Genomic DNA, 12945 nt, shown 5'->3' with positions numbered 1-12945 from the left:
AAAACAAAAAATTTATTAAAAACAGAAAAATAAAACGATATAATTTATAAAAGTAAAATAATATAAACATACCTTTTTAATAATATGGTTTTATATATTAAAGTTTTACTAATATATGAAAAAAAAAAGCTTTGATTTGTTTCTTGCTTAAGTAATAGTGGGGACATCAATAAATTATGTTGCCTTATGCCGACGCCCTATCACTTTCTGCGAATTTAACTTTAGTTTGATTGGTATGGGTATTGTTATCAATGTGAGAGGACGTAAGTTGGAGTATGCCGAAACACATTATCTTCCCATTTAAGGGTTGGGGAGGGGCTATAGGTAATTATAAATTTAGTTGTTAATGTTTATATTGTTTTTAATTTAGTTTTTATTATTTTTAGTTCAATTTGGTCCTAAATGTTTTAAAACGAGTCAAATGTAACTATCAATCTTTCAAAAAGAGTCGAAATGTTTTTTAACGAAACTAACATTAAATTTTTAAACATAACAACCTACATAGCAATCCATGTAAACTTCATACTACTTTTTTAATTTTATGAACATTTTATATTTTTTGAATATTTTATAATTTTAAAATTAATTGTTGATCACATATAAAATAAATAGTGACATATTAGCATGAAGTACACATGAATCATCATATGGGTTGCCTCACAACATCATTACAAAATAATGTTTTGTTAAAAATAATAATTCGACTTTTTAAAGGTTAAGGGTCAAAATTTAATTGAAAAAGAAAATCAAGATCAAATTAATAAAATACAAACATTGAAAGCTAAAATTATCATTATACCGTTATAGAAACGAATGAAATTTTTACTTTTTAATATACAACGCCATATATATATATATTTTAAGTCAACAATATAATTTATTGTATTAATATATATATTTTGGTTTCATAGTTATAATTTTTAATAATTTTGGATCTAAAATTGACAATTATGGTGTTGTGTGTTTGTTAATTTTTTAGTTGAGAAAACCAGGCTTGGAAGTTTGGAAGTTGCAACCACCTTTACCTTGGGTGTTTCATCCTCAAATATCCAATTCTCAAAGTAAACAATATATTATTTAGTATTGTTTGGAAAATACTTATCAGACCCCTGAAAATCACATATTTAAAATACAAGTTTAAAATGTAATGTTTGAAACTAATAATAATAACATAAATGCAATAAGTATGAAATTAAAATGAAAAAATGATTTAAATTGTGTGTAAGAGGATATTTAAATAGGTAAATACATCAAATTAAAAATATTTTTTTTGATACAATGCCGAGAATTACTCAGAACCCCTTCCCAACATTTAAATATGAGGGTAAATGTGTTTCAATGATCTCAAACCCTCGTCATCTTGCATGAGTAACAATGTCGATGCCAATCGAATTGAGACTTAATCGGTATATTAAAATATTAAATGCACTCTAATTATGCAATAGAATTGAAATATATAAAATTATTGAAATAAAACTTTGATTGAAGTAGTAAAAAATCAATATTAATATAATTATATTCATTTAATATTAATATTAATATAAAATTTAAATTTATTATTATATTTTTGGAAAATAGTAATGTATTTTTACATCTTTCTTTGAATTTTTAGAATTTGGATAAAAATGAAACCATCTATAAATTTTGAGGGTTAATTTTTTTAAAAAATTAGAACTAAATCAATATAATATGTAAAAATTATGGGCTAAATTTGTCATTATATCGATATTTTTTTACTATCACGTCACTTGTTTGCTTTGTGATTTCAGTAGAGTGATCAAAATATTCAAATATGTAACATGGTTGTTTAAATTGTAAACATTTTTATTCTAAGTACCTAAAATAAAAAAATTTCATAATCGAGCTACTATCTATGTAGTTTACCCTAAAATATAGACCATCATATTTAACGTATTAATTTCTTTTAAATAAAATTTTTGAAATAATTAAAATATTATTAATTGAATGGTGACATAGCATGCCAACGTATATCATGTTTTGGAAGCATGTATTAGTTTTATAATGTTTTGGTAGGTGATGACTATGATATAATTACACGTACCTACGGTTTTATTTTAGTTTCAATTAATAAATTATATTATTATATATTCATTTAAGAAAGTTATAGTTTTTTAATAAAATATATATGTGTACTATTATCGTTTACTTTGTGCTAGGTTGATTCTTTGTTTGTATCAAGTTATAGATTTGAATATTGAATATATTTTTTGTAAAGTTTTTAGAACAAAAATGGTGGTCAAATTGGTCAAACCACTAATTTGTATAGTTCGCAAGTCAACCTGTCAGATGTCTCTCTTTGGATTGGTACCTAGGTTGATTCAATTAGTTCAAACGACTATGACTCTAAGTCCCTACGCTTCATACATTTGAAATTTAGTCCTCCGATTTTTATTTTACGGATTTAAAAATTTACTTTTAAATTATATAAAACCACGGTAATATTTTAATTTAAAAGTTAATGATATTAACTATTTGAATTAATCAACAAAAATATAAAAACCAAATTATGTTAGAAATTAAAGCAAAAAGATTAATCCTCGAATTTAAGAATATTAGAAAGACCATTTTTTGAAAATGAAAAATAAAGCTAGTAGGTGTGTGCCGTGTGTTTTAATTGGGGCATTCTTTTAAGTATAGATTATCAACACCTCGAGACATCTAGAAAATTCACATTAACTATTACATGTGACAACAGTGTTATTAAATTTTCAGTTTCGGTACTTGTCTAGAGTTAGGCATAGCCCTTTTCCAAGAACTATAAATAGGAGGATAATGTGCTTCAGAACACTGGAACTCACATATTCCTACATTAGCAACGATGCCCATGCCCCGCACTTTAATTTGTTATATTTTGATTTCTTTATAAGTGTAAATAATTTTAATCATTACAAAATAATGGTCAATTTTCAATTTTAGTGCCTCTACTATGTTTAAATTTGAGATTTAATCTCTACAAATGATAAAAATTTAATTTAATTCTTTAAAAATTATAAAGATATAGGCTATTAAAATGGTAAAATTATATCTTTTTTTACTATCGTATTATACAATTTAATTCCGGCCCCTCAAGAAAACTTACTGACTTCATCATTGGAGAAGAAAATGAGGTTTGTTGGGATGGAATCTAATCTCTCATATTTACAATATAATACATTTGCCTGTTGATATATATAGACACATATTTTTGGATTTTAATTAATGCATGCAGCTTCGCAAGTCTTTTACATTGTCGGGCAGGCAATGGGTGTCCCTGTCTCTCTTAATCAAATGCAAATGCAAATGCTTTAATGGGAATAGGACTGCTGGTTAGGCTAAATACCTAAAACTCCAAAAGCAGCAGCTTACCAAAACAATTGAAAAATATCCAAATACCAACACAACAATCTTTTTTATGTTAAATGAGTAACAAGAAAGTCTCACCTAACCTAATTCATAAATACAGATAATTAGGTAAAAGTACAATATAGGAAGTGGATTCTAGTTCAGAATGCAATTTAGTCCTTATAGAATAGAAAAAGTGGGTGTTATAAAAACAAGAAAAATGTCCCTTTCTACAAGCTTACTTAGTTTTTATCATTATAAGATTCTTTTATTCTTAATTTTAATAATAACCCACTCATTCTTGTTCCAAATAAAATAAAATAAAATAAAAGTTGTGATAATTATGAATTTGAAAATAATTAAAATTAATAAAGGTTGTAATAAGTACACATTTAAAAATAAGTATTAGTTAAATAGGTGCGATAATTATAATTATAATTATAATTTACCATTATTAATTAAAAAATTGAACTGACAAGACTACTTAATAGAATATGTAATAATTACCCATTTAAAAATAATTAGAATTTCTATTGCAAATATTAATTTAAAAATTGTGCTAATTTTAAAATAGAATTATTCCTTGAATAGGAGTCTAAACATAAAATATAGGAAAAAAATATTGTGATAATTATACTTGTAATTATAATTTACTAGTTAAAATTTTCTTAACGTAAACAAAAGTTGTGCTAATTTTATTAATTTAAATAGAGTTATTATTTGAATATAATTCTAAGTATATTAACTATCACTTAATTAATATTAATGTTAATTAATTATTATTTTGAATAATTTTATTTTGCATTATTTACATAAAGTAAAACTATTGTATGTTGAACATGTTAAAATGATTTAATTATTATTTGAATTTTTATTATAATATTTTAATTGACAAGTTAGTATTTTTTTAATTATATTCAATAATTCAAATAAGAAATATTATTTTACACTAATTGTTGCTATTATAAGTACAATATTTTAAAAAACTAATTAAATATTAAATGCATAAAATAACATGCAACGATATGACATTTGAAGTTAATTATCTATAATGTATATAAATATATAAACACAATTTTGGAAAAAAACTATTGAACTAATGAGAATATCTTTTATTGTTAATTATATTATTAAATTAACATTAGAATAATAATAAAATTAATATTAATTAATGTGATAATATATTAATGTGAAATTAATTAATTTAATCACGTCTTTCAAAAGTTTTACTTAAAAATAACATAATATATTATTAATTAATAAAATTATAAATCTATGAAATTATTGAATATAATTGAATAAATTAAAGATACTAAATTTTTGAATTAAATAAATATAATTTTATATATAAATAAGATTTTATTTTAAATATGATAATAAAATTAATTATTATATCTATATTTATAATCAACATTGAATTGGATTTTGAATAGTGAAAATGAGTTTAGTTGTTATTAAATAAGTGACATTGTTTTAATCCAAATTAAGCTTAAATAAAATTAAAATTTATCACTATAAATAACATATATCACTTAAAAGAAACGTGGGGACAAAAATTATTAAGATTAATAATATTGATAAATTTGGATAGAAAATAATTTAATCGATGATAGGTAATTAATCATTTTACTTTATATATTCAGATTTTTCAATTTTAAATTGTATTGTGTAACGCCAAAGCTTCACTTTATCACAATATATTTTTATTTTATTTTATTTTTATAATGTATGCAGGAAAACTTACAAATATACTTGTTCTTGTTTGACGGGTTATTGGATCAATACCCATTTGTCAATGTGGTACTTCTAATTTATCTAATGTGGTACCTGACCTTTTAATTTACTTCTAATTTATGACATTACTTGACACGTGACCCAATTGTAATGTGCCGCATATCACTTTTGTCAAAAAAATTAAATTCAAAATATACTAGGGACCTCTAGTAAATAACCCAAAACTATATTTAACTCCAAAATATAAAATAAAACATTAAAACCGTGTAAACAAAACAACAATAAAACTCTCTTACAATCTCCCCATGGAAAACAAATTGGGAGATGGATGCTTGCTACACTAACATCTTTGAAACAACCCCATTAAATCTAACAACCATAAATTTAATAAACATTGTTCGCACTTCAAATTTGTTCCAACCTCTGACTTAGAAGAGTTGGCATATTTTAAATTCTGAGTGTCTATTGGCAAGAATGAGTTTGTTGGTTCAGTGGTAGGACTTAACTTATTTAAGGGTCCTATGTTCAATTCTTGTATGTGTATAATGAAATTATTTTTGCTATTACATGTTTGTGCCGCCTATGTGTTTGAAAGTGGGTTGAATATGGATTTTGGGAATCTTATAGGGATAACTTTGGAGAAAATCTCTCCCCAGAAATCTCCCAATCACTTACCCACTGTCTTACCCTCTCTTTTGTTGTCACTTTCATCTCTACTCCCCATTCTTTCATTTTTTCCCTTTTCTTTCTTCCACATTTGCTCTTTATTATTCTCACGTTTCCAATTCCCTTTGTTATCAGTTATTGTTCTGTTCTCTTGTCGTTTCATTACGTTTCATCTTTTTGCTATTGAGTTACTTTGCATCAAGTCATTTTCAATCTTGATTGCTGGCCGTATGTGGTAAGGATGTTGATTTAAGACCTGTATTCTGTAAATGAGTTTTTTTCACATGCTTGGATATGATTTCTTATTTTGTGTGATGATAGTTTTAATGGTTGGAAATCCTGGATTTAGGTGAAGAATTAGAAGCAACTAATCTTCTAGAAAATTGAAAGCGTTAGGAATTCTTCTTCATTGGGGTGAGTGATCGATGCCTTGTTAAAGTCGTATCTTGGTGTTGAAACCGAATGTATAATGTTTACGGCCGTTTTAGTGGTCGGATTTAGCATGACATTCACTAATTAGTGCATTCAGAATGTTGATTTTAGAGGTTTGGATTTGTGTCGTTGTGTTGCTTTTCAGAAATGACCAAGTGTGTGCCTCAATCCCGAAAAATCAATGAACAATGCGAAGCTGAAAAACCCACTATCGACGCCACATGACCGTGTGCCAAGCCATGTGGGCCCATTTTTAGTAAAACTAGTTAAAGTCGTGATTGATGTGCATCTCGATGTTAGCCACTTCGTAGGGTCTGTTATGTGATATTTATGACTTATATATATATAATCCGACATTCTGTCTCTGCATGTACAACTTTTGAAAGCATGTTAACATGTTCTGATGTGTAAAGCATGTATGATTTGTGTGCATTTGGATATCTGGTTAGTAATTGCATGTGCATTGGGGTGGGATATCTATGTAACGGAGGAAGTGTTGGCAGTTTAATGATCTGCCTTATCTGGTGGCTTTACCACATATATTTGTTTTGGTAGTTTGACTGCATTTTTGGTGGCTTGACCACCCATATCTGATTTTGGTGGGTTATCACATTACTTCTGGCAGTTTTGACTGTACATTTCTGTATAGTGACAAGCTCACTTATTGGTGTGTAGGGTTGGATGGGTATTTATTACCCTTTATGGTGTGTTGGGATGGATGAAGATGGTGTGTAATGGATGGGGGTAGGATCTGTACTTGTTCTGTATTAAATGTTGCATCACATGATATGCCATGCCATCTGTATTTAATCTAATTATTATGTTGCATCCATAGTATGCCAAGTTGTGTATTCTGTTCAACTTCTAATTTCTATGTGAATTTGTTATATGTTCTGTTTGTATAGGCTGAGTTATACACTGAGCTTTGTAAACTCACCCAATTTTCTAACTTCTCATGCAATCAACAAACTTAGCATGGAGCGGCCTGGGAGCTTGGATTGGTTTTCTAGTTAATACTATAAAATGATTTATGTTTAATTCATTTTTGGACTTTTGGATTGTAAATCTCTTTTTGGACTTTGCTTTATGGTATTAGTTCATTTTGCTGGATTTTAGTATTTTTAACGTAAAACTATGAAATTGTACGAATTATCAAATTAGAATTCGGTTTTCAAAACTAAAACTCTAAAAATTTTCGCTATTATACTAAATAAATGATTAAGTGATTTTACTATAAAATAAGTGTTTTCAACTTGAGATTCTCTAAAAATGCATAAGAGGTTAGCTAAAATTAGTAACTTCAGATCACACGATTTCCAAAACTAGATTTTAAATTGGGTTTTCAAATGGGAAGCATAATACCTCAAGATCTGGTCATAACGTCCATGTAACACCCCTAACCCGTATCTATTGCCAAAATAGGGTTATAGAGCATTACCGGAGTTTACAAATTAATTTACAGACATTTCATTTCATCAAGCATTCATATTTAAAACCAATCAAAATCAAAACATTAATGAGCTAACGTTGGCCAATTTAACTTATACAAGCCATTATAACCAGAATCAAAACATCCAAAATTACTGATAGAATTAATGGATAGTGTGATAAACATTCATACATCCATTCAATGTATTTTTCCCCTAACATGCACAAACTTAATATTCAAGTTAGTCCAATAATTTCCACGTATCAATAATATATACCATGATTGATGAGCTTATCAATTCCATGATTTCCATTCCCTTGTTATTTTTTCATATTTATCCCGTTGAATTTTTTGACGTGATGAGCTTATCAATTCCATGCTTTAGTGTACAAATTCGGGCCCGTCAATTCATATTCATGTGCGCACATTTCCATTTCAGATAGCATATTCATGAACCTCATCCTTACAATGGATTACCATCGAAAGCAAATCCTAAATATAATCTCATAGAGTATTGTCAGGATTACCAGTCCAGGCTAAATCCCCTGCAATGACAATTACTCTAATGAGCTTGGATCTGAATTACTCACTACACCAAAACAGGCTTTTAGCGGCGCTTTTTTAGGCCTTTAGCGGCGCTTTGCTAAGCGCCGCAACAGAAGCCGCTAAAGATTGCGCCGCTAAAGGTGTTGGTCTATAGCGGCGCTTATATCAAAAACGCCGCTGAAGACTAGGAGCTTTCGCGACGCTTTAGTAGAAGCGCCGCTGAAGACTAATACATTTAGCGGCGTTTTTGGTAAAAGCGCCGCTATAGATCAAGGTCTTTAGTGGCGTTTTTGTGCTAAGCGCCGCTATAGATCAGGGTCTTTAGCGGCGTTTTTGGTAAAAGCGTCGCTATAGATCAGGGTCTTTAGTGGCGTTTTTGCGCAAAGCGCCGCTATAGATCAGGGTCTTTATCGGCGCTTTTACTAAAAACGCCGCAATAGACCATGATCTATAGCGGCGCTTCACACAAACGCCACTAAAGACTCGATCTATAGCGCTTTTTACCAAAAACGCTAAAGACCAACACCTTTAGTGGCGTTTTTTTAAAAACGCCACTAAATTTGGCAGATTTGTAAAATAAATTTTTATATATTTTCACCCTCACAAAAAAAACAAATCGAAGAAATCATATCTAAACCAACCAAAAGTAATAAATCTATATATTAAACAAATAATATAATAAATATCAATAAATATAATAAAATTCGTATTATTCTTACAAAAATGTTAAAACTTAAAATGATAATTCAAAGTCAAAATTGAGGTATATTTACACGATAGTCTAAGACGGCGGCGGTTGCGACTGCTGAAACATCTTCATCATACTCTGGAGCTGCTGCTGGAGTTCATCGAACTTTTGACGCTGCTCTGCTTCCCTCGCTGCAGCCTCTACTTCCCTCGCTTTAGCCTCTGCTTCCCTCACTGCAGCATGTACTTCTCTCGCTGCCGCCTCTGCTTCTCTTGCTGCCGCATCTGCTCTAAGCTGCTGCTGGAGTTCTTCATACTTTCGTTGAACCTCAGCTTCTCTCGCTGCTGCATCCGCTTTAAGTTGTAGCTGGAGTTCTTCATATCTTCTTTGAACATCAGCTTCTCTCGATGTTGCCTCCGCTTTAAGTTGTGTAATTTGCTCACCGTTGTCGCTTGCATCCGAGCCATCCGGTCTCTTAACCTCTCGAACTTGACTTATTTCGACTCCAAGGCATATATTGTTGCGAGCTAGATCCAAAATATTGGGATGGGTTAACAAAATATCCTTGAAATCGAACCCGACCATACCTTTCAGACCCAAAACTTCAAAGATAATCCGGTTATCAATGTCGTCAATATGAACAGAACTATCACTGGAAGCAATCGCTTCGTACTCCACCTTTTTATCCTTTAATTTTTCCTAAAAAATAAATCACATAGTTAGGAACGCAATATATATTAAAAAACCGAATGCAACATAACTTAACAATATTTGCATTACAATAAATGAAATAAATAATTAGAAATTAAACACTATAAATAATTAAAACAAGTGAAATTGTATTAAGCAAACGTACCATAATTTCTGCAGCTTCAGGAGTCATAGGGTTTCCATCTTTCTTCCTATGTGTAATGTCAAAAAGTTGAAGTCGTCCAACTTTTTGACCGGACGATAGTTCCTACAATACAATAGTAAAAATATTAATTGATAGAAAGTAATAAATATCTGCCAATATTAAAAAATTCAAAATACCTCTGCATGAGCTACACACGCAAAACTTTTCGACCTAGTCAGTGAGTGAATTTTGTTCTTGCCTACTTTGTTTTCCAACTTGTTCACGATCCTACATTATGAAATTATTAGTACGTTAATTAGGAAATACTATACACCAAAATAATTACAAAATTTTATAAGGGACACATACCTCTCCTTTCTTCGAAGTCCAAAATCTAACGACCTCTTCCCACTGGTACCTCAACATTCCCGGCGGGACATTTTGTAATCTCTCGTCGAGTGTTGTTTTTGTCTTAAAATATGCTTTCTTTAAAGTGCTCTTATGGTCTCTCCATCTTTTCCCCAATGCCTTCTTTACATAAGCATCGGAGACCTCTAGAGCAAATCTCGCCTACAAAAAACACAACTTAAGAAATTAATCGTAAACGAAACTTAAACCCAAGTTTTATAAATGACATAATACACGTTTTGTTACCTTAATGTTATCGAGAGCTTGGTTCTTGTTACTCTCGGGCACTTTATGCCATGACTCGAAGTTAATTGGCAGCATATTTGCATTCCGTGATAGAATGCCCATGTATCCTGCTAAAAGGCGGGCTTCTGATCCAACAGGCTGACCAAAGCTATTACTGGATACTTGGACACGCTCGACTGGATCTAGGTCGTATAAATCGCTCAGTACTGTACGTCCGCGAACTCTCCGCGTCCCACCAGTTTCATCTGAAAAATAAAAGTATTGTAATATACGAAATTACAAAAAAACAAACAAGAGTTCAACACACGTGTAAATTAAATGTTAAATTACTTTGATCTTCTATAGGTTCCTCAGGTGTAACCAGAATATTCGAAGATCCAATAGCAGTCTGTTGTTCAGTGCTGTTTGTTTCCGCCGAGTTTGGAGTACCTTGAACAATGCGGTGCGATCGCACTTTTCTTCTAGGCATTTTATCTGCAATACAAATAAATTAGTTCAAAACTTAGTATACAATTACAACAATAATGTCACATATAAAATAGTTGAAATATCATCATTCGTAAATATATACATACATATTCATAAAAACTTACTACATTATAAATCGTAAATATCTTCATCCGTATCCTGGCGGACCCATCCAAATTGTGTACTAGTACTAGGGATGTTTTCGTATAAGTTCTGTTCTGGAAATGGTAAAGTTTGTGTTCTGTCGTCAATGTCATCTCTACTTCCACTGCCCATGTCAAACAAGTCTCTAGGGATGTTACGGAGTACAACGTACCAACCCTCATCAGTTGGATCTTTTGAGTAAAAAACTTGTTTGACTTGAGAAGGAAATACATACGGCTCATCAATCAATTGTTGTCCTGTGTGAATCAATCGAGCGAAGTTTACCATTGTGAAACCAAATTGATCTTGCTTGATTCCACGTGCAGTATTAACATCTACCCAATCACCTCGAAATAAGACAACTTTCCATTTGCCGTAGTAATCCAACTCAACTATGTCAGTAAGAAGTCCAAAATATTCCACATTTCCCTCAGCAGGATTATTGTCCCTAGCACTAGCATAACTTGTAATTGAGGAATTAACAACTATTCCACAATTTTGCGTTCTCCTCAATCTCTCGCGATATTTTGTATGAAATCTGAATCCGTTTATAAGGAATGCACTATATCTTTTAACCACCCGATTTGGACCTTGGGAAAGCCATTTAACTTCGTCGGTGACGTTCTTCCCACTCCAAACCTATTGAATGGAAAGTAAACTGAGTAATTAAAAATGTGAGTGCTCAAATATTATTATTTTTCGGTGAAAGAGGCCATTTACATACCGTTTGGCTTAACCATTCATGAAAAGATTCTGTAAACAACTTATTGATATCTCGATGTTGTGTTCTTCGGGAGCGCGAACGAGATCTCAATATTTGTTTGTACTCACTATGTTAAAAAAATGTTCAGTTTGTTAGACTATAAACAATTTTTAAATGATGAATATTTATCAAATTTCTAGAACTTACTTGCGTAAAGGTTCCATTGATTCGTGGTGAAACAGAACATATCGATGTGCTTGTACCCACGATAAATCATCTAATTCTGCAATTTCAACTTTACCGATTGGTTCTCCAAAACTTTGGAACAAATAATTGTCCGCAGTTATAATCCGTGAGTCCAACATTTCTATTTGGTCCATTCAACCGTGTTTCAACATCTTCCAAATATCTTGAATGAAGGTCATACATTCCTCTGCCAAGTAGCCTTCAGCAATCGATCCTTCCGGATAACGCTTGTTGCGGCAATAAGACTTTAATTTGGATAGGAACCTAAACACGATATACAACATTATCAAAAGTTGTAACTAAAGGCATATAGGTGAATTAAGGAAAATTTTAAAAATTGTAATTAACACATTTCTATGGGATACATCCATCGATAGAAAACGGGTCAGCCAAGAATTGCTTCACGCGGGAGATGGATTATCAAGTGAACCATAATAGTGAAGAAGAAAGGTGGGAAGATTTTCTCCATGTTGCATAAAGTTAAAGCGGCTTGATCCTGTACCTTCTGAAGTTCTTGAACATCCAAAACTTTGCCACAAATGGCTTTCATTATATTGGATAGTTCAATTATAGAAGACGTCACCTTCTTCAAAATACAACATCGTAGAGCAACTGGAAGTAAATCTTGCATCAAGATGTGATAGTCATGTGATTTTAGCGAATATAGTCTTCGATCTTTAACACTAACACATCGAGATATATTTGATGCATACGCATCCGAACCTTTATATCCTTCAACACCATGCGAACACTTCTTTCTCTGTCTTCGACATTGAGAAAATAGAAGGCGACAACCGATATTTACTATTCGGAAGTGGATTCGGATGAAGATCGTCGAATTCCCATCCGAACTAAATCAAGTCGACTCAAGATTGTCTTTTGATTTTCCGTCGCATTCAAAATTGTACGCACAATGTTCTCGCAGACATTTTTCTCAATATGCATAACATCAAGATTGTGTCGTAAAGGTGGTGCTCCCAATAAGGCAACTCAAAAAATACTTCTTTTCTTCCACAAGTCCGCCTCATTAGGATCATCCTCTTCATCGGAGTTATCAT

This window comes from Gossypium raimondii, chromosome 6, assembly GCF_025698545.1.
Source record: "Gossypium raimondii isolate GPD5lz chromosome 6, ASM2569854v1, whole genome shotgun sequence".
NCBI classification, from domain to species: Eukaryota; Viridiplantae; Streptophyta; class Magnoliopsida; order Malvales; family Malvaceae; genus Gossypium; species Gossypium raimondii.
The sequence above is the reverse complement of the archived record's forward strand: the minus strand, read 5'-3'. Positions refer to the sequence as shown.